Below are 22,151 nucleotides of genomic sequence, written 5' to 3' on the forward strand. Positions count from 1 at the left end.
CTCTTTTCTACCACCTAGTGGGAAACAGAATTTTTCCTGTCATGATGAGCAGAGTGGGATCTCTGGTGTGATCCTGAACCAGCCCTTTGCAGCCCATTCCCACTAGGGATATCCCAGTGGCCCCGAGAAGCCCCAGAAATGTTTCCTTTCCTGACTCTCAGCAGCGCCCTGGCTTAGGGGCCAGAAAGACTTGCTGGGATAAGTTGTCCCCTCCATTCCTCCCTATTTCTAGTGCAATTACAGACTGTCCAAGCCTATTTTCCAGTCAATCACCGAGAAAAAGGGCACCTAAATTTGCATCGTCTCAACGCAGCACCCACATACACATTCGAAAAAAGCTGAATTTTCCCCTTGTGCATAAATTATCCATGTTTCCCTGCCTCCATCCACCCCAGACAAGATTTGGGGCATGAACCACGAGGCCCCAAGCACCTCCAGAGCCGTGCCTGACCCCAGAGCAGCTGAGCGCCAGCCGTGGGCGATGCTCGGGGGAGCGGGGCTGCGGGCAGGCTCCAGCGCAGGTAATTGCAGTCTGTGCACTCCAACTCTCCCTGCAGCCGCCTGCATTTCCTGCCCTGGGCGGCCCTGCTGTCGGAGCGCTGCCTGGAGCGCCGAGCGGCGCGGCTGGGCCGGGCTGGGCTGGGCTGGGCTGGGCCGGGCCGGGCTGGGCTGGGCCGGGCTGGGCCGGGCCGGGCCGGGCTGGGCTGGGCTGGGCTGGGCTGGGCTGGGCTGGGCTGGGCCGGGCCGGGCTGGGCCGGGCCGGGCCGGGCCGGGCCGGGCTGGGCCGGGCTCCTGCCGAGGATGCTGAGGGAGCGGGCTACAGGCCACTGGCTGCTGCTTGCCTCCCCACCTCCCCAGCGTGCTTTAGGCGCTGCTGGCTCCCTCTGCTCGCTCTCACGCCGCCAGAATCCGAGCGCCTTCCCCTTTTCTGGTAAGCCAGCTTTTCCCGTGGGGAAAGCTCGGCTTTCCTCCAGCGGCTGCCGAACGGGAGGAGGCAAAGGGTTAATGCGAGCTGCGAGGGAGAGCTCTCCCGGCAAACTGGAGACCCCTGCGAGTTTTATGGGGAGGGCTCGTGGGGGCGGAGGGACACGGTGGGGGAAAGAGAATTTGCTTTATGGCTTTGACAGGAACTCCCATCATGGTATAATTATGGAAGCGAGAAGTCTGTGTGTAATGAAGACCATATGCCGTGTTAAAACACACATGCACAAATATTAGGCTCCCGTGAGGCCTGTGGGGGAGCTGGGGAGGGGATCAGGAAGGGGTGGGGGACCCAGCCCTCCCCCAGTTCTCCTTACAGATCTTCCAGCCTAGCCAAAGCCAGGGATGTGGAGCAGCTGAGGAGCCCGGCGCAGAAAAACACTGCATGTTTGGGGTAAGAAACATCCGGTTTAAATAACATCGAGTGGAAGGAAGAACCTCGATGCAAAAAAAAAAAAAAAAAAAATAAAATGGGGTTTCACCCTGCATTGCTTGGGACAGCCTAAGAGCAAGGTTTCCTCCGGCAACAGTTTTTCTCCAGCTCCTGCTAAGATTTTTCCCTTTCCTCTCAATCTATGCCCTCACTGCTCTTCCCTCAGTGGAAAACATCTGCACACAGCTGCCTGTGGATGCGAGCAGCCCTCTCCTCGCCTGATCCAGCTGTGCTGGTGGGAGCAGCAGGAGCCACATGACATCCCCAAGCAGCTCCTGGGCTGGGGAAGACAACTTCAGCAAGCACCAAGGCCACCCAGCTGCTGTTTGAAGTCCCCATGCCACCTTCACCATCACCTCGCCTGCGCTTTATAATGTGAAGCTTTCTTGGCTGTGCCATATTAATCTCTCCTTTCCTGATCTCACATGTCTTCTTCACATCTCCCACTCACTGTCTTTATGGGTCCTTTTGGCTTCTTTGAGGCTTCTTCCTTGGCTGGTCACATGGTTCCAAGATTATTTTGCTGCTCACTTTCTGCATCTGTCACCCTGCAAGTCCCTGTGACACCCCTGCTTAGCAGGGGCAGCATGTGTCACCTCAGCATGCTCAGCTACTCACCTCGTCCTTCAGGGAGCCATTCTCCATATTAACCTTCACAGGAATGGACAGCAGCTGTCCTTCACAAGTCTTAAATCCACTTACTATGTCCATCCCCCCCACCCCTGTACATTCTTTTCCCTGCTGACAGGACAGTCTCTGGCCTGGAGCAGATGTTCCTGGTTTTCCCCATTCTGGACCATTTTCTCCCTGCTGCTGGTGGCTTAACTGGGAGTCCCTGGCAGCCAGCCCAGTTTGCTCTTCCAGCTATTTTGCCAGCAAAACAGGAGCTGTTGCTGTTGTGTACCAGGGCTGGAGGTGAGAGCTGTGCAGGAGGTGCTGTGGGCAGCAGTGCTGCTCTCCTTGCCAAACAACATCGAGGATGTCCAGCTGCAGGTCTGGCTGGGGTAAGCAGGGGAATGCAAGGCTATGGGAAAGCAAAACTGATTAGCTCAACATAAGTTCTCCTTACATCAAAGGAGGGAAAAACACATCCCCCTGCCTTTCTGGTAAAAAAGAGAGGTGACAGGGAAAATCTCATTCCCTGTGGAAGAAATATCAAATGCAGTGGGAGATTATTTCGACTGGTTTTGCTGGGACTGGCAATGTGCAGGAGAAGAAAACCCATAATTTGTATCTTTCTTGTCTTTCATACAGCCTCTACTGCAGCACAGAAGATGTCTAGGTGAACGCTGCTGCCAAATTCATGCTCATTTTAGGATGCATCTGTCCTCCTCACTTTATCAGTCTAAGTTCTTCCTTCCTGCATCTGCTCTGAGGCAAAGCAATCACGAGTATTCAGTGTCAGGAGCCAATTTTTAATTGTTGCTCTGATTAAAAGTATCCCTGACCAGGGTGGTTAAAAGCTGCTGATACTCAGGACTCATGCTCCTCAAAGCTCACTTACCCACATGCAGCAAATCCTCCCCTCTGCTGCCCCTGTGCCTGATGAGGAGCGGGGCCATCCCCAGACAGGCCCATCCAGCCCAGCTGTGATGCTGTGAATTTTCCAGGGTTCCTGCAAACTTTTACATCCATCCTCACAGGGGAGAGCTGTCACTTGAGTCACAGGTGCAGTGCCATGGCCTCCCTTCGCTGGGGACAGCAGGACAAGGAGCAACTTCTTCTCTTGCCAGTGTCTGCTGCGATCCTCGATTCCCGTCATGCACGGTGCGTCATTTCCCATGAGTACCTGCCTGTTTCTGCCATCTGCCATGATTTATAGAAAATGGGCAGTGATTAATAGCCCAGTCAATGCCGAGTGAAGCCATTTTCTTTCATTTACCTGCTCCCTGACCTCCCCACACAGCCCCAGACAGGGGCTGGGAAAGTGTATTAATCATGCACTTAAAATATATTTAAAAGGGGAGATTGGCTGGGAGCTCAGTGGTATTTATGGAGTCACTTTCTACAGAGGATGCAAGCTAATTGCCAGATAAAACAAATGGGCTCTTTGAAATGGAAATGAGTCACTTGGAGGTACTCAATGTTTGGTCCTTGAGTGATGCCCCAAACCTACACTCCTCCTGGGGCTCTCTGTCACCTACCTGAGTCCAGTGGCAGCTGCAGCTCTCAGACAAAAAGGATGAGATGCCACACCAGCTCAAAGTGTGGGTGTGGTGCTAAGAGAGGCACAGAGAGGTCTGTGCTCCCACTGTAGCATGGTCACAGCACTGGGACAGGGCCCTGCAAGGGTACAGAGAGATCCTACCAGGCTGCAATCCCCCTCAAGAGTGCCTGCAACAGAGAAAGGCTGTTTGGGGAAAATACCTCGATTTCTTATGAGCTGTATCACTATAGCACATGGTGGCATTTGGCTTCTCTCTGGACCCACAATATTAACAGCTAGCAGGCAAGCTCCAAACCATCTCCCCAGACACAAGGCAGGCTCTCTGCACCATCTTTTATGAGCTCCAAGCAGCAGGACTGGGGCTCCTCATCCCTCAGCAGAAGCAGATGACTTTTTGGAGGATAAGCATTGGTGCCCCTTGCTTCCCCAAGCTCAGAACTAGAGCCCACATTCACCTCTATCCTCTGTGGCCCACACACAAAGTGTCCTGGTCCAACCTCCCTGCTCAAGCAAGGCCACATGGCACAGAATTGTGTCCAGACTGTTCTGGAGTATCTCCAGTGAGGAAGACTCCACAAACTCTCTGCTCAACATTTTCCAGTGCTCGGTCACAGCACAGTAAGGAAGTTCTTGCTTGTGTTCAGGTGGAATTTCATTTTCTTTCCTTGTGTTACAGCCTCAGGGCAGTGCCATGTGCACGGTGTCCTGTCCAGTTTTGCATGGCCTCCCAGAAAATGCCCCTGTGCCACGGGCCCCCAAGGACAGCTGGGGTTGATAGCAATAAAAAGAAAATCCCCCGTCAAGCCAAACAAAATTATTGAATTATTCTCACCAGCCAGAGACCAAAGGTTTGTTGACAACTTAATTAACTGTGTTTGTAATGAATTTTTGGCCACATGCAACAGACTAATTATCAAAGCAAACATTAATCTCTTTCTAGGCACATCAAAGTATTGAGAGCACAAAATATTTACATGAGTCTCAGATAAAATTCTTTGCACTAATTCTAACATAATTAAAATTATGTTGGGGCTAAGGTAATTATGCAAGGTGCTTATGTGGCATAACAATGTAATACAAGACAGTGCTTATTTTTACCTAGAGTCAATCAGCAAAGTTCTCAAACAAATGTAGTGTTTTTAAATGTAGTTTCAAAGGAGAGAAAACAGCACCACTTTTGAGCTCAGTTAAGGCATTTTAAATGGCCCACTAAGTCTGGATAAGCACCTACATTATTTGCACTATCTGAGCTTTTCCCAGCAATAACTAGACATGAGTAAAATTGGTGAGTTTTAAAAGGACCTTGCAGCATTTCCAGCTGTCTCTGTGCAATAAAAGATGGTTTGCTTTTCTTTCCTTCAAAGTGCTGATCTGAATTTGATGACTGAGAGCTGGAGCAGACTATGTCAACCCATTATTTCCTAAGGGTTGCCCTTCCCAAGAATGGGCTGCAGGAAAGGAAAAGAGAGAGGAGCAGAAGGGAAAGGGACTTGTCTTTTTCTGGGATGAGCTGTGGTAGGACACCTCTTTGTTCTGGAGAGGGAGATGCTATGCCACAAGCCAGAAGTAGCTTTCTCAGATATCCCCATGGCTGTAGAAACGACCTGACCACAGTGAGCTCAGCACCTGCTGCACATGTCACCAAACAACTGCCTGCAGTGCACCAGCTAAGACTCTGCATGAGAAAATGACCACAAGGCAAGGTCATTCCCAGGTCCCACCTGCCATCTGTGCTGAGAGTCACTTCTACTGTCACAGGAGGTGACCTAGTTTCAGGGAGCAGGTCCCAGAGATGTTACTCTGCATCCCCCACCATGTCCTCCTGTCTCTGGGAACAGCACACCTGCGCTGCTGTGACCCAGGGCCTCGTGGTGAGGGCCATGCAGAGAGTCCATAGTGACCCAGAAAATCCTTCAGCTGATCAGATGAGAAGGCAAGTTGTCTGGATGTAAAAAAAAAGTTTTAAATGCTGCCTTAGATCTGCATCACAGAACTGCAGAGACATGGCTCCAGAGGTGCCTGACTTGCTTCATCCCTGAAGTGCTTGTGCATGTCTGCCTGATGCTCTGACCCATCAGGATGATTCTCCAGCACTAGAGGTGAACAGCTTGTCACTTCATGCTGGCAGTCCCCTTAGAAAATCGTTAATTTTTGTGTGATCTTCCTGCCCTGCCCACCGGTGACAGGCAGAGGTGGAAACCTCCATGGCCACTGCAGCCTCGTGGATTTCATGGGCATCTCCCAGGATGTCCATCTGGCACCTGATCCCCCTCCTGATCCACAACAAGGGGGGTCACCTCCATGAGGGTTGTACTGGGCTACAGCCTTCAGCAGCTGTTAAAACTGCCCATTTTTTACAAAACATGGAGCCCAGCTCCCTCCTGTCCCACCACACCGGGCAAACCAGCAGCAGGGCCGCAGGGACTTGTGCTACAGCACCATCCCCACCGCAGATGGCAGGGCATATGTTCCTCTTTTGCCAGCTACTAAAATCAGCTCCTTTCCATGGCCTTTGGAGACATTTGCTGGAGGAAAGGCTGCCTTTGAGCAGATTTCTGCCTAGGTTTCACTTCATTAATCAAATCATTTCTTGACACAAAGCACTGAGGACTTGCTGGGGGCGCAAGGCCAGAGAGCAGGGTCATGCCAAGTGGCTCTGAGGGGGTGCTCAGTGGTATTCCCACAGACACACAGCTTTGTGGAACTTGTTAAGCTTTCAGCTTGCTTTGCAGACTTAAAAAAAACCAACAAAAAACAGGTAAGTTTGGTGCAACAATAAAAACAACACTTCTAGTATCAGCTGGTGTTACTATCCAAAAGACAACTAAATTTACATCAAGAAAAAGAGATCAACATCACCTTTCAAGGTCCTCAAAAGGTGAGAGAGCTATAGAGAGACTATCTGGATTTCTTCCATGTTGGTGGGGCTTAGCCTAGAGTTACTCAGGAGACAAGCCCTGCTGTTTGGCCATATGAGTAACCAACCAATAAAGCTAATTGCACTGGTGAATCTGAGGGTGGAACAGAAGAAAGCTCCCCCCTGGTCATTAAATCTGTGTGCAAGAGAGAGCTGTAACAGCCTTTCCTCTCCCTGACTCTGGCCAAACAGTTTTGGAGTTTGTTCAGTGTTTGAGTGGGTGAAGCCAAGTCTGAACACTTGACAGAATCCAGTGCAGCTCCTCAAAGTCCAGTTGCCCAAAAGACATCTCTCACATTCCTCAAGTTTCTGACCTTTGTGTCTGGGGTTTTCTTAAAACCTTCAAAGCTCCTGCAGGATTAGTGCTTGGCTTAACCTCTGGCAGAACTGACAGAGGCTTTAGGAGCTAGAAAGATATTAGGGCTTTGTCCTTGGCCTCTTAGCAGAGGCCAAAACCTTTACATTCGGGTCACCTTCCAGCCACAGAGCTGCTGGGGGTGCTCTCTAGTAAGAGCCTGCAGAGAGAGGAGAGGAGCAGTGTGCAGATGTTACCCTCAACATCTGGAGCAGCTAAGAAAAAAAAAATACAGCTGCAGAGGAAGGCAAGCTTTTGAAGTACAGGGAAAAGCAGAAAACATTAGCTAGGGGAGTGGCAGGCTACAGACTGGTATGAATATCTTCTGCTAGGTTGCTCTCAACAAAAAGGCACAGTAATTTCCATTAGTTGTCCGAAGACATTTCTGATAGCTGTTCAGCACACTGCTTTTTAGCTACTTGCAAAAGGGAGTGCCCTTACTGTGGTAACTGAGCAGCTCCACCCAGTTTTTAGGAGTTTATTCATCCTGACAAAACTCTCGAGATCAGGGGGTGTTAGTCCATTTTAGTGATAGGAAACAGAGACAGCTCAGGTGTCCAAAGGATTTTTAGCACTGGCATAGAAAAAATTATTCAGCATCAGTGGAAAACTGGCATGGACAGCCCTCTGTACTTTAAGAAGTTATAACTTCAAATTCTGGACCAGAGCATGGAGAGGGGTAATTTTAAAATGTATGTTTTTAAACTTTTCAACATTATCTTTTCAAGTTATAAATAATAAAGACTGGGAATTAAACAGACTCCTGACATTTTCCCACTATCTAACAGGGAAGTGATCTGAAAATCTGGTGGGAGAAGGGCTCATAAAAAAATGAAATTTAAGAAAAAATACATCCATTAACATTTTCCACTTCATAGCTACAAAGACTTTTGGCCTTTTCTCAGAGGAAAAAAAATCTCACATTATTCCCAAATTATCACTCCCATCACCCTGAAAGTCGTGGGATTTGTTTATTTGAATAAAAACTACAAGACTGCAAACTGTGGTAGAAGAAAGGACTAAAAACAACAAGACTGCAGACTGGGGTAGAAGAAGGTCTTGTTCCAGCCTCTACACCAGTCCCTGCCACCAGATCCCCCCACTTTTGAGGGGGCATGAAAAAAAGAAGTCAGGGTGGACCTCCCACCCGGGATGGACCAGACACTGCATCTCTGAGTCCCAAGAAAATTCCCAGGGCGGTAACCAGCCATCTGCAGGTTCTGAGGATGCCCTGGACCTCCTTACCTCCAGCCTTCCTCAGAGCCACAAACTGCTGATCGCACCAAAATCTACCGTGGGGCCGGGAAAGATCTCGGCGGGCTGGCAGCAAGACTTGTGCTTTCCCTTCCAGCTGAATCAGACCTAAAACTTTTCCGCCTGCTGCAGAACAGAAGCGAGAACCTTCATTCGCCGTTCCTTATGCCCCTTGTGGCGAGCAGGCAGGCTCTCGCCCGTGCTGCGGGGAGCCCCGCGGCCGCGCTCCGGGCGCTCCGGGCGACAGCAGGCGACAGCAGGCGACAGCAGGCGACAGCAGGCGACAGCAGGCGACAGCAGGCGACAGCAGGCGGAGCTGCGCCACCGCCGGTGGCACCGCACGGCCCCGGCCCGCACCCCGGGGATGGGGACACCGCCGACCTTCTGCTCAGTGCGGCCTTCTGAGGGCCTCCTGCCTTGTCGCAAAGACAGACAGACAGAAAGGAAGAAATGTTCGTTTCTAAAAGAGGTCGGGAGAGGGCAGAACCCGCTGTTTTTTCCCAGCAAAGACGGATGCTCTGAGGCTGGGATGTGGTGTTCAGCTCCCGGCCACACTGCCACTGCAGACTTCACCTGCAGCTTTGCCTGCATCACTCAAGGAGGCACCATTTTCCAGGGAAATCAGGTAACTGCCAGGCAAATGGGCTCTGGAGCATCCCAGCTCCTATTCCCCTGTGTCCCCTGGCAGCCCCCCAGGATACCCACCATCCTAACAGCTGCTGCAAAAGCTTTCGAAGGTCAGAAATGTTCTTCTGCTTGTAGCCAAAAGGTAGAGCCACAGTTCACCCAGGGAATCTGAGGATTCCTGGGGGCAGCCCCCCAGGGCAGAGTTAGTTTGCAGAGTCCCAGAACAAAGAGCTCTGGTGCTGGCCCCAGAGGGTGTTGCCAGAGGTGCTTCCTTGCTTTGGTAGGTTATAAAACTCCCTTACAAAGTAAGTGATTACAATTAACTGAGGTTTTATAGATGTGGAGTGCTCTTTGATGGTGTTTGGCCCACAGGAAAGAATGAAAAAAATAACTGATGCAAATGTGCCAGGGCCAGCAAGGCCAGGCTGACCTTGCAACAGATTCATTCATCTCCCCCACCACATGCTCAACACACCAGCACCCCAGGTTGTGAGAAATTTTATAGAAGAATAAAGCAATAACTGAAGTGTAATAAGCTCACGCACAGCCCTCCTTAGCTTAATTTTTAACTGTGAGAGTGACAACCAGCAGAACAAAACATCTGTGGGGGTGGGTGGATTTGACATCCTCAACGGATCAGATCAATGTCCTCCCGTGGGATTTTTCAGGGGTGGCAAACTCAGTTTCTGGAGCAGGCCTGGCTGGCACCCCAGTATCTGACATGGGCTTACCTGAAACATTTTTAGAAGAAGCCCATTTAAAGATAAGCTGTCTGCATGCTGTTTGATTTAACACCCTGCTCCTGCAATACCTGCAGTGCAGTTACATGTACACTATGCTGAGCTATCACACCATCCTAAGAGCCTCAGCGCAGAGCTGGGTCCCACCCTGAACTATCACAGCAGCCCTGCACACCCTGGCAAGCTTGGATGAAGCTGCTCTTCAGGCCAGGCCCAGGCCATCCCAATTATCATCTAATTTATGGGCTCAGGGCAGCCGAAATGGGAGAAGGTTTTTGCTCGAGGCACATGTGAGTCAACTTATGATTGCAATGGCTCCTTCTCACATTCACATCTCTGGAGTGCTTCTGCCACACAGGAACAGTAGGGAACTGGCTGTTTTCTCCATGAGCATAACCACAGCCTAACATTGCACGAAACACGTAGGAACAAAAATAAAAGCGTGTTCTAACCATGTTGCAGCTATTGTTCTTCCACAGGATTTTCATCTCGTGGCAATTTCTGAGGGAGTTTAAGTCTTTGTGGTTTTTTGCATTTGGGGGAGAAAAGAAGATCAAAGCACAACACCCTCTGAGATCTGGCCTGGGCGACACTGTCCCCAGATGACTCGGTGTCGTGTGACATTGTATCCTGCAAAACAGGCTTTGACTAGGCGAGACACACAAGTGGCTCAGTGCTGGCTGCCCCACCATGGGGATGAGCAGCAGGACAAGGTGGGCAGAGGCACCTGAGCCCTCCATGGGGTGTGGCAGAATGGACAGCTGTGTCCTGAGTGAGGGCAGCACAATGTCCTAAAAAAGCTCATCCTTTGAGACTTATACCCTGCTGTATCCCAGTGCCACCGGCCCTGGGACAGGCAATTGCTTCACAACCCAGGTTAGCTCCCACTCACCAAGAAAACGAGATTAGAAAAAGTTTCTTGAAGGAAAACAGCCTGGAAAGTTGTGGGATCTCAGGGTGGGTGTTTCACAGTGCCTTCCCTACCTCCACAGGCTGTAGGCATCTGGCCCCTGCACTTCCAGCACACTTCCCTGCAAGGCCCCGAGCAACCTGACCCAAAATCAGCACTGCTATAGCAGGGAGTTGGACCAGAGACCTCCTGAGGTTTTTCCAGCCTGATTTACTCTGCAATGCTTTTGTGTGCCATGGGAGGTCATCCCAGGCCACCACTACCTCTTCCTATGCGCTCGCCTTAAAGGCTAAACCACTTGGTGCTCCAAACCTTGACACAGAGGCTCTGCAGGCAGATCTCTCCTGATATTTAGCTTACCCCTTCTGCCAGCTCAGCTGGTACAGATCACTGCCTGAGCTGGCACAGGATCTAGAAGAGCCCATGCATCACAGCTGACTCAAGCCCAGCCTTCCCAGGATTTCTTCCACTTGAGCCAAACCAGAACAAACCCACATGTCCCAGAAACATTTTGCTACAATCGACCAAGATGATGCAGAAAATCCAGGGCTTAACTCCTGAGCCCCTGTTAAGTTTGCAAGACTGAAGCCTGGGGGAACAGACATTAAAAACCTTCATACAGCAGCCTCAAGAGCCTTTGAGCCTGGGAACTTTGATCACTTTGGTAAACAAGCAGGCAGGGACTGGGAGACTGGAGAAGGACTCCTCTAACATCCTGGTCTGCCCATAAAATGAAAGAATAGGCTGTACTTTTAAGAACTTTGCATGTTTTATGACATTATTTTCTGTAAACCTGCTTAGTTTCCTAAGTAATCAGAAAACCGATGCCTTTAATAGAAAACGCAGTGTACTCTCCACAAGAACAGAGAATGAAAATTGGTCTCCTATGCAAATAGTTCAATTATAATCAAGCACAAACACTGGAAAAGGTCAGGTTCCCAAAAGGATGTATGTTTACATTATAAATAAGGAACTGGGAAACAGGAACGATATGACAGCTTTACGAGTTGGGAGCTGTGACTTGTGAAGGTAAACTGCAGTTTCACAAGGGGGCTCAAGGTGTGACAAACTCCCAGTGGTGGCACTATGCTGCTTGCTTTTCCTTTCTTCTTTTTATTATTGTGAAAACCTGCAGAAAGTCTTATCCTTTTTCACAAAATTATGAGGCTGAATCCCAGAAAAGGTGGCAGAGTTTTTTGTGTGGACTTTCCTTGGGTGTTTGCTTAGTTGACCTGAAATCAGCACAAACAAGTCTGAAGAAAGCAGAATTCATCACTTAAATATTTCACTGAAGATAAATAGTATCTAAGATGGGTCTTCATCCTCAGGTATGAGGAGAAATCAGTTCCTTGTAACTACTTTTTAACTCCTTTTGGTCCCCAGTCATGGTTTGTTACTGCAGTCTGGCTTTAAGTCATTCGAGCTTTCTTGGAGTAACAAAATCAACACCACTAAATATTTTACTATTTATAAGTAATCTGTTACAGGCAAGTAATAGAGGCCTACTATAGCTTTGAATTAATGTATAACTTAAATAATGGCTAGCCTAGTGCTTGTGTGCTGGTTTACATCCAGGAAGGCTTTAGGCTAAAGCAGGGCCTGATGGGGATGGTTGAGTAATACAATGGAAATAAAGAAAGCCTAACAGAAGAAGGAAAGCCCAGTATAGAGAGTTACAAATATAAGACAGGAAATAAATAAGGAAATAAAAGGAATCTTGCTATAAGCAGAGACAGAAGTTTCCCTCTGTTGCCTCCCAGGAGGAGCCTCAAGTTTTGAGGGCTGCAGGCTGAGCACACAATGCAGCTCTCAACTCCCAGCTGCAGGAAGAGGTCGAGACTGGAGATGATGTGCCACAAACACCGTGTAGGTGCAGAGTACTCATCTCAAGAGACATTAAAATGAGCTCAGGTGCCCAGCAATGAGCCATGACTGCTCTGCCCCTCTGAGTGCAGGAACAGCACTCTCCCAAGCCATCCACGTGCACTCCAACACACCCACGTGGAGTGGGTGTTCCCAGACACAAAGCAGTACCTTATATTAATATTCCTCTTGTCCCATCATCCACGCTCAGCTCCTCAAAAAACAGAGATCTTTCAGGAATGTTGTATCTGTGACAACTTATCCTGAGGAAGGCAGCAAAACACCTCCCATGGGATGTGGAGGGCCCTGCCCAGCCTGCCCCTGCCCAACAGGTGATATGTTGTCAGCTCTTTGTGGTTCAACATGCTTTGCAAAGCAAGACAGGTAGTGATTATACATGATTCATTTTATCAGCATCTTTTCAAACTGCATTATCGAAGTATTTTGCAAGGACCATTTTACAGGTGGAAAAACTGAAAGAGAAACCAAGAATCTTCATTTTTGATATACTAAGTTGGATATGTTCACTGATTTCAGTGTTTCTTTGGGAAAAATCCACGTGAAGAAAAACAGTATGTAACCACTATCAAGTGACAGAAGGAGCCCACACAAGTCAGTGCCTCTAACTCCTGAATCAACTCCCCTAGCCCAAATTAATCAACATAACCACCAAATTTCCAGCTCACTAAAATCACATTAAGTATTGCAAACTTTCCTGAGCACTTCCAAAGCTGAATATAATTTCCACTTCCAAACAAACAGAACCAGATGTACAATGTCTGCTGCCTAAGGCCAAACTACCAACAACTTTGTTCTTTTACCTGCCCTAAACATCCAAGGTACTTTAAGCTTTGGGAGAGTTTTGGCCCAGGTATGTTCCTGCTCCCAAATGCATGTTCACCTTGTAGCTCAGAGTGACTGCAAAGGTAAAAGGACACAGATCCACATGCCAGGAGGGCTCTGAGCCTGCCTCCTCTCCCCACACACAGCGCTGAGGTTTCAGCTCTCCCTGGGACAGGCAGGGATCAGCTGCATCAGGCACACTGGATCAGACTGATTCTTTGCCCAGACACAAGTGCCAGAAAGGGAGGGAGCACACACAGACCAAAACTAGCTTATTGGAAATGTAGAGGGGTGAGACCTGTGAATGCAGGAAAACTCAAGCTTTGAAAATACCCAGAAGAAGAAAAGGGATGCCCTGGGGGGCTGAGTACTACAGTGTCTTTTCTCCTCAGAGTCTAAAGGAGAAGAATCAGACAGAAACAATTTTGCTCCAGCTGAAAGAGGGATTAGAGACTGCTTCCATGAGGAAGGACCCACCAGTAAATTCAAAGAGATTCAGCAAGGATCACAGAGCAAGACCGAGGTCACTTGGACTCGGTGGTCTTTGTGGGTCCCATCTGGCTCAGGATATTCTGTGACTGACAGCAGATGTTTACTATGGGCTCATACAAACCTCTGCAGGGCTCTGCTTACTCCTCCTCCTCTCTCACACATCACCTAACACTGCTGTGCAGCATTTAGCAGCTGCAATCCCAGATTCCCAGAGGTGGCTACACACCAGCAGGGTGAATATCTGCACACAGCACATTAAACACACACATCTCTGTCAGTGCATTAAGCACTGCTCCAGGCTGGCTGCAGAACGACATCTGTGTGACACTCAGTGCCACTGCTGCACAACCATTTGGGAAGTTGAATGAAGAAAAAGCACAGATGTTTTCCAAAATCCTTCAGGACATTCAAACTGTTACCAACAGCTGGGCAGGCTTTCCCATGGTAACATCACAGCAGACAGTAATGCCGAAGTAAAGAGCTGGGGTCTGAGCTGAGCTGCCAGCATTCCTGCAAGTAATGTTATTTCAGTAAGGAGCACAAATGCAGATGCTATTTCTGAGCAGAGCAGAATTCCTCCCTACCAATTCTTTACATGGAACTTGAATTTTCTGCCATCTCTCCCATACTTAATGAAGTAATTTGTGTGATTTTTGGCTGTACCAATAGCCTCATAAGGAAAAAAAAAAGGGCAAGCTTAGGTGCCTCTTGCACCCAGGTCTCTGTCTGACTGCAGTCACTTGGTCTCTATGTGTAGTGGGAGATCCACAGTCCATGGTGGGCCCTGTGCTGCCCAGAGCAGTGGGGGTGCTGCAGTCAGGACCCCTCTGGGAAGCTCAGGGAGGGGAACCCTTTGGTTGTGCATTATAGTCACAGGTGCTCGCAGCAGCAAAGCCATTCTGCAAATGCTAATCTTGTTTTATCACACCCTGCCACTCCATCAGGAAGACAAAGTCTTGCCAAGTGTGTTTGCTGAAATAAACCAAGACCTCAAAAAACTTCCCACCAGCCACACGATATCAGAGGACCAAAGTGACCCCTCTCAAACTGGTCTTCAGCATGCTGAGAAATGTGCAGTGTTCTGCCACATCTTTTGGACAAGTTTGTGTCAAGAGGTGTGCAGAGGAAGGAGGGGCAGGTCCTAATGGGGTAGCTCTGTGCTTAAAGAGATGTAATTAAAGAGTGAAAGCCAAATTACATCTCAGTGCCACATATTAACATGATATGTTCCAAAGCTCTGAGGTTTTACCAGTAGGAAAGAACAAATGTACTTGGAGCAATACAAACCTATATTATCACATTACTGCAGCTTCTTTCCAACTAAGAAAAAGATATCATAGCAAGTCAGTGCAGAAGAAAGCCTTTGGGTTTGGTTTTGGGTGTTTTTTTATAATTAATTCTGTCTTGCAAATAAAAAAAATAGGAGATTGGCTGAATTTGTGGGAAAGTAACATAGGGAGCCCAGAGCGACACACTGCACCTGAAAGTCACTCTTTCTGTGCTTTTTTTTCCTCCTCTTCTTCAACTGCTGTCAGGCCATATAGAGAGCATCTTAATACAAAAATTCATGTATCATTAATACAAATATTTATTTCACATGTTGAGCTAGAACCCAGGAGTACTCCATCACAGGCACATCCCAGTTCTCACTGGGATCAGTGCTGTGGAAATGTGGAAGCACAAGCCACTTCCTGACCACATTAGAGATAAAAGTTATCCAACATGAAAAGCTCTATAGGACCACCCCTATGGAGCAGAGTCAGAAATAACCTGTATTCCTTATCTCTAGTCCATGAGCTCCATAGGCAGAGCACACAGGTCCAGCCAGCAGAGTTGCTTTTCTGGCCACGCCACATCTCTCTGAGGTTTGGTCCACTGTCCAAAGTGCTTCTACTCTCTGTTTTAATTGAGAAAAATGCAGAGAGCGCCTCGGGCTGCCTTTGTACCAACCTGCAAAGCAATTCAGTTACAGTTTAACTTCTGCTTGAAAATGAGGTCAAGAGGTGAAGCCTGCAAGTCAAGGAGAAGTCCTCCAGCAAGAGTATAGTTATTGGGTGCACCACATAAAATCAGCTATGCCATCTCTAAGCACAGCCTTATGATTCATCACGTGCACAAGTCTTTGCAATCTGTTGAAGACCACTATTGTCCCTGGAAATACCAGCTAAATTGGGTAAGAATGTGATGACTTTGTTGTATTCATTAGGTGCTTTCTCCTACCAGATGTGGTACTGGGCAGCACAAATTTTCACCTAAAAGAAGCCAAACTAGCACGTCAAAGCTTGCAGGGATCTGTATGCCCTCAGCTGAAGGCTATCACTTGTTTTCACTCTGCCAAGGCTTTTGGTACTCTAAAAATCTCCTAAGGCATCCAAACTACAACTTTACAGCCTGTGACATCCCCCTCTCTGTTCTCTACAAGCAGGGAAAGCCCTGTTGCCTCTTGCAAGTCTCAGAACACATCATTCACTCTGGAAAGCACAGAAGACCTCTCAGAAGACCTCAAGCAGAGAGGCACCTGCTGTTGGCTTGTTGAAGGGGAAAGGCACCATGAGTGCCATTTGCTAAAGCAGGGCACTGTCCAGAGAAAAGCACAGTACTCACTGCACTGCAAGAGGCCTGGGTACAAGTGAAGCAAGCAGATGTGGTGGTGCTTCCACAGGACTCCATCCAGCAAGGGACATGTGCTGTCCTTGTTCGGCTGACAAGGGGACATCAAAATTGCTGAAGCTGTGAGTCAAGACTTCATCTTTTATCTGATCTCACACTTCTGTCACGCCAGTCAGTATCTTAACACAATCTCGAGCTTTTCTTGGTAAACATTTCCACAGAGCAGCAGTGGTATGTGCTAACTCTTTCCATTTGCCCTTTGTATTTCCCAGGGTTGCAGGCGATTTCCCATTCAGTGAGGCTGAGGAGCCTCCCCTGAGGATATCACCAAGCAGGGAATGTTTTTCTCTCTCTCCCTTTCCCTGTGCTGATGGTTCTGCCCTGCCCATCCCTCAGCCCAGTTAGACAAGTCAGTCAGTCTCCAGTTTGACCCTGCTCTGCCTCCCTTGCCCCCTGCACATTACCTTCCAGCATTTACCATGAGACAACAAAAGTGCAATTCTCCAGAAAAACTCTGCCTGACCCACACCTGCCCGTGAATCCTTCTCAGAACCCATTTTCCAAGCTGGGTGGAGGTATTTCAGTAGGCTTACAATGTTCATGTGGCCTTCACCCACAAGATTGCAGAATGACCTGGCAATCCTTTGTATTTCCTAGGATCCATGGAAAAAAATGGGGATTTGACAATTATTATCTGGATTTTTTACAAGATATTTCTGCATCTTTGAAGAATTATTGAGCTTGGGAATTAGCTGTCAATCTAAATAACACTTAACTGGAAGATTTCTCTCCCCACCCATCTCCAAACATCTGGGCAGATCTTCAGCTGATGTAAATCCGGGTGGCTGCGCTCAGTTACTCCAGCTGAGAATCTGGCACATGTCTTATAGCTCTTCCAGTATTAAAAACACATTCTCTTTTTATGTAAGCACAAATATTTATGTGATGTTCTTTGCAGAACTTGGCACTTTCTTTGGTGCAGATTAGTGTCCCCCAAAGAGATGGGTAAGTAAAATGGTTTCAGGACCCAAGCTCTATTCAGTCCCTGGGTGCTGTTTCTTCTGATTCTTGTTTGCATCATTGTTTTAATGATGTGAAGGGTACACGAAAAAATCCATGTATAGGAAAGAAACTGATGATAGACCAAAAGCTGTTTACAGATGAAATGCAAAGTACTTAGTGGAGTTAATACCAGCAAAGCCAAATAAGGCCAGTTGAGTTATATGGGTGCCATTCTTGAGTTGAGAAGCAGATTTTGTGCATTTCTAAATCTTATGTGCCAGCTCACTGCACTGGAATATATCCACAACCATTGAGATAATGATTATATTCTAATTTACATCAGGGGATGAACTGGCCACTTAACTATATATGGAAATGTATTCATCTCCCTGAGATTACCCCACAAATTTGTCTTTAGACTTAGGTCAAATGAAATTGAATTTAAAAGCTTGTGTCACTGTAATACCTGAGTTGCTCAAAGGATAAAATCCAAGCTCTAATTGTCTTTTGCAGCATCCCTGCCCTGTAGTCATATCTGGGGAAATCTTTCTCCCCCCCGCTTCTAACCATCAGAAGACTTTTCTCCTGACTTTCACTGCTTTTTACATTATTTGATGGCCAGCTCTTGAATATGAGGGCAGACTTCCTTGATGAGTCCTGAATCTTGACTGCAATATATCACTGTTTTTCACAATGGTTGCTGAAACAGCTGCATGTTAACTACATAAATCTCCTATTTCCCCCAAACACAGACAGTTTGGAATCTTCTTCTGTGTGACTATAGAGTTTTTCCTTCCCATCAGTCATACTAGATAAGTTATTAAAAACAGTGCTTTTAATAAATCCCAGAAAGCTATGTATTTCCTGTACATGCCTGGCTAGGAAAAAAAAAGTTCCTTTTCAGCAATGCCACATGCAAACCTTCCATCATCTGCCAGGAAAACTATACCTGTACTCAAAACATCAGAAATGAGTGAACTAAAAGAACCTGTGCATATTTCCTTTACCAACCAAACCCCAGCTGCTTCAGAAAATTTACTAGGAATGAAATTTCTACACATTTTAAAGCCCACAGTATTCCTCTGTCAGCATTAGAAAAAAATCTTATTGCAAAACCCCTCTCCATCTCGTCCTGTCTGCCTACAGAAGGGGCTGGCTAAGAGACACAGTTTACTTGGTTTGTCACAACATCTGGAAGCCATAGTGACACATCCAAGCAAGTGAGAGCTGGAGACCAGCAAGTTATGGACAGAATGAACCACGGCAGACCGTCTCCCAGACATTACCACAGTATCATGAGGGGAGATAAAGGGAGCCCAACAGGAAAATGCAGGTGCAAGGGCAATGCAGGCACACTCATCTTCACCATGTCAAAGGTCCCGACTTGAATTTGTGCTCAGAAGGAGAGATGAAAGTTCATACTGATCAATACATTTCTGTGCAGGAGGTTAAGGGAGATATAGAGGAATGCTGTTGGGAACAATTTGAGAAGTAATAACTCCTAAGCTTTATTTTTAACTCATCAATTGAGTTAAAGAATGGTCCTCTCAATTGGCAGACTTTACTACCCTAGTAGTCATTGTTGCCCTGAAATTACTGGAGACAGCATCATGCCTTGCAAGTGCTCTGTTTGTACATGGCATTTCTTCCACAGGGGCTACCAACTCTCAGAATTTCTATATTTTCATACTGCTTCTTTTCCCAGCTCAGCATCACATCATATGAGATGCTCCAACTTAAGCATCATCATGATGTATCACAGCACCAGCATGAACTGTGGTTCTCACTTGATTTTATCTTTTAAGTAATCTTTTTGCTCTTCCCTTACCCATCAACATTATAACCCTGTTGTAGGGGGATACTGCATTTGTCAGGGCTGATTTGTCCTTAATGAAACCACTAATCACCTCCTTAGTTTCCACATGCCTTAGCTTAGCTTCCTGGTGGATCTGGTCCATGATCAGAGTTGAAGCTCACTGTCCTGTAGCTCCTTGGGTCTTCCTTTTTTCATTTTTAAAAAATGGGGGTTATATTTCCCCTTTTCCAGTCAGTGGGAACTTCACCAAACAGCCGCAACATCTCAAATAAGATGGACAGTGACTTAGCCACTCCATCCACAAATTCCCTAATATGCAGATGTGTCTAATCAGGTCTAATCTAACCAGGGACTTTTTCACCTTAAGTCACTAGAGTGAGGCACTATATTGATTTTAGGGCATTTATCTTCCGGCTAAATGTGTTGTGGCATTCAAGTTACTTATCAACAACTTTTAGGGTACTGGAGACAAAATTTGACTAAAGTGAGGACATGAAAATTTGGGATTAAGGACTAGATCCTGCCCCTGAAAAGCTGTCTCTGAGTTAGACTGGAAAGCAGCATTTAGATGGGGAAACAACCATCCCCTGTGCAGAATTTCTTTGGAAAATGCACGTTAAAGTGATTGATTTACAGAGCAAAGTTATTTCTCCATACAGCTGTGGTCACAGAAAAGCAAAGTACCTCGTTTGTATAGGTCTTACAGAAAGGTTGTTATTGTTTATGAAGAATCCATATCAGTTCCCAAAAGCTGGACAGGCATCCTGTCTGCAGTGCAGACAAGTGCCACTGTCCATCTGTATGTCTGCTGATCCTTTATTTTGCCAAGACCACTATGTTCTAGTAGGGAATAATTTTAATTTTTCATACCCAGAGGAAGCAAGGAGCTGTTGTAAAGGCAGATCTGGGCCCCCAGCATATGGCCCAAATTGCAAACTGTAGAAAATTTAAAGGCATCCCTCTGTGACAGTTACCCATGTCTAGCTATTGCACTGAACTGAATTTAGGTTGCATTTCAGGAGCCCACCTGAAGTTAATGAGTGTGAGAAACTCAGCCTATACACTAAAAAAAATATAAGAGCAAGTACTGTATAAAATACAATAAATTCTTTTGGTCAGATGGGAAACAGACTGGTCTTGATTTGACCCAAAATGTTGCAGAGCTTTGCTGCAAACTCTGTAGTTTGCAACATGGAAACCCCATGCAGGTATTTAATTTGCTTTTACCCTTGGCTGTTATCAACCCTCTGGAGCTGGCTGGGGCAGAACCAGGTCAGTTGGTTCCAGTCTAACCTATCACAGGGAGAGGAAGAAGGAGGGACCACTTATTTGCACTGCTAAGCAAAGCCAATCTTTCTATCACCATCTGCCCTGCTCTTTTGCTAGGTGACTTTTTTTGTTTCAAAAGCATATCTAGAAAGAAAAAAAAAATACATACCCCACCCAGCCTGCCTCCACTACATAGCTGCCCTAATCAAAGGTTAAAAATGAACTCGGGCCAATGAGATGGAAATAGAGAATAAACATGCAGAAGCATCTGAGATTTACTACTCAGATAGGACTATTTTCCATAGGATTTGACTAAGAATTTCTGTCAGAGGAATGGAAGGCAAATCTCTGTCCTTTGAATGGAATGGGGATTTTCAGGTCTTTCTCTGGCTGAGTAAGTGCAGGCATGTGCAGCTTTCTGTGGATGTGAGCAGATATAAATACCATGTTCAGCAGTAAAAGGTTCAATGTAAGCTTGCTGCTTTCAGAAGTTCTGAGCTTTAAACAAATCCCATAAAGGCAGCAGGAGCCAGGACCCTTCCTTGACTCAAATGCCTGGTCCCAAAGCTCAGGGAAGCCATATGTCATCTTCGTTTAGATTATCTTCTCATAATAAGTACTAGACTTTTCACTGAAATTCACTACAAAGTTTGCAAGGAATGTTGCAATAATTAGGGACAAAAGGTGCAGATTTCCCTTAATGTCCTTAATTTCAGCTAAACAACTCCAGACCTGAGCAAATTCCAGTTCTGCAGCTTAAATCCTCAGGAGATCTCTCTCAGCAGTCACAGGCACATGTATGTAGCTCCCAGTATAAGCCAAACATATTTTCATGCAAGAATTGTTGTCATTAGAGCAGTAAGCCTTTCCCAGTCTGGGAGTACCATACATCCCTAATTGGCACATCACACCAATTAAGGACATCCTTAATTAAAGCCCATATAATTAACTGTGCTTCTCCTGGCACTCCAAGCACCTGAGCGACATCTCTGCAAGATGATGTTCTAAGAGACATGGATGTGGGTACCTCCAAAAACCCTGCTTGGCACAGACTGATCTCATTCCCACACACCTTCAAAGAGGAGAGACATCTTTTGACCCAACCAACCACATGCACTATAAATTATTTCCTTGAGGCACAAGAGGCCAAATCCTCAGCTGGTATTGTCTCATATTAACGGTGTTCCCAGTAATGGGTATTGACTGGTGAGATCCAGTAATATCATCCATTCATCTGAGCAAGTTCAGTATATTCCCTGGGACTGCATCATGCTTGGCAATATCCTCCCTCTTCTATATGGGCTCTCAACCAGCACAACTCATGCTGGATGGAGGAGATTTCCAGCCAGAGCATTGTTAGGAGTTTGGGATTTGGAGGTGGCTCAGCAAGTGAAACATCCCACAAGACTTCAGTTCACAGCAGTGGTCAAAAGCAGAGCTGTGAACACTGGCTGTGCCTGAGGAAATCCAGAACAAACAGCAAACAAGCCAGACCTTGCTGAGATCAGCAAAGGGAGGCTGTGGCTCAGCCTTTCAGTGCACTTACTATGTGTCCATCTGGGTGCATCAAGTAAAGAGAGAGTGAGAGAGAGAAACTTCTTAAGTGCTTTTGGTTGAGCCATGAGGAATCTTCCACTTGTTACCTCCTTCCCTCAACACATCTAAATTCTTAATATGGTTGATCCATAATCATTAATCAGTTGATCAAACTGATTAATGGGGTAAAGAAACCTCTTATTTTTATGACACAGTTGTATCACAGATTCACAATGTCATCTTGAAAGCATTCAACATCCTAATTTTTATCAGTGCACCCAATTTTCTATTTAGGAACCTAAATATCATTGTGAGATTTAATCCAAATTGCTTACT

At 46.8% G+C, this 22,151-nt stretch overlaps 1 long non-coding RNA gene across 1 annotated transcript; it reads left to right on the plus strand.

Annotated features, from left to right (window-relative positions):
• The first annotated feature begins 454 nt into the window (after nt 1-454).
• On the plus strand, nt 455-4,944 carry LOC147652275 (uncharacterized). Its single transcript, XR_015289249.1, has 4 exons — nt 455-521; nt 1,301-1,375; nt 1,581-2,418; nt 2,669-4,944. It is a non-coding gene; the product is annotated as an uncharacterized LOC147652275 (long non-coding RNA).
• The last annotated feature ends 17,207 nt before the right edge of the window (nt 4,945-22,151 follow it).

This window comes from Cyanistes caeruleus, chromosome 7 (genome assembly GCF_971803275.1).
Source record: "Cyanistes caeruleus chromosome 7, bCyaCae1.hap1.1, whole genome shotgun sequence".
In the NCBI taxonomy this organism is placed as follows: Eukaryota; Metazoa; Chordata; class Aves; order Passeriformes; family Paridae; genus Cyanistes; species Cyanistes caeruleus.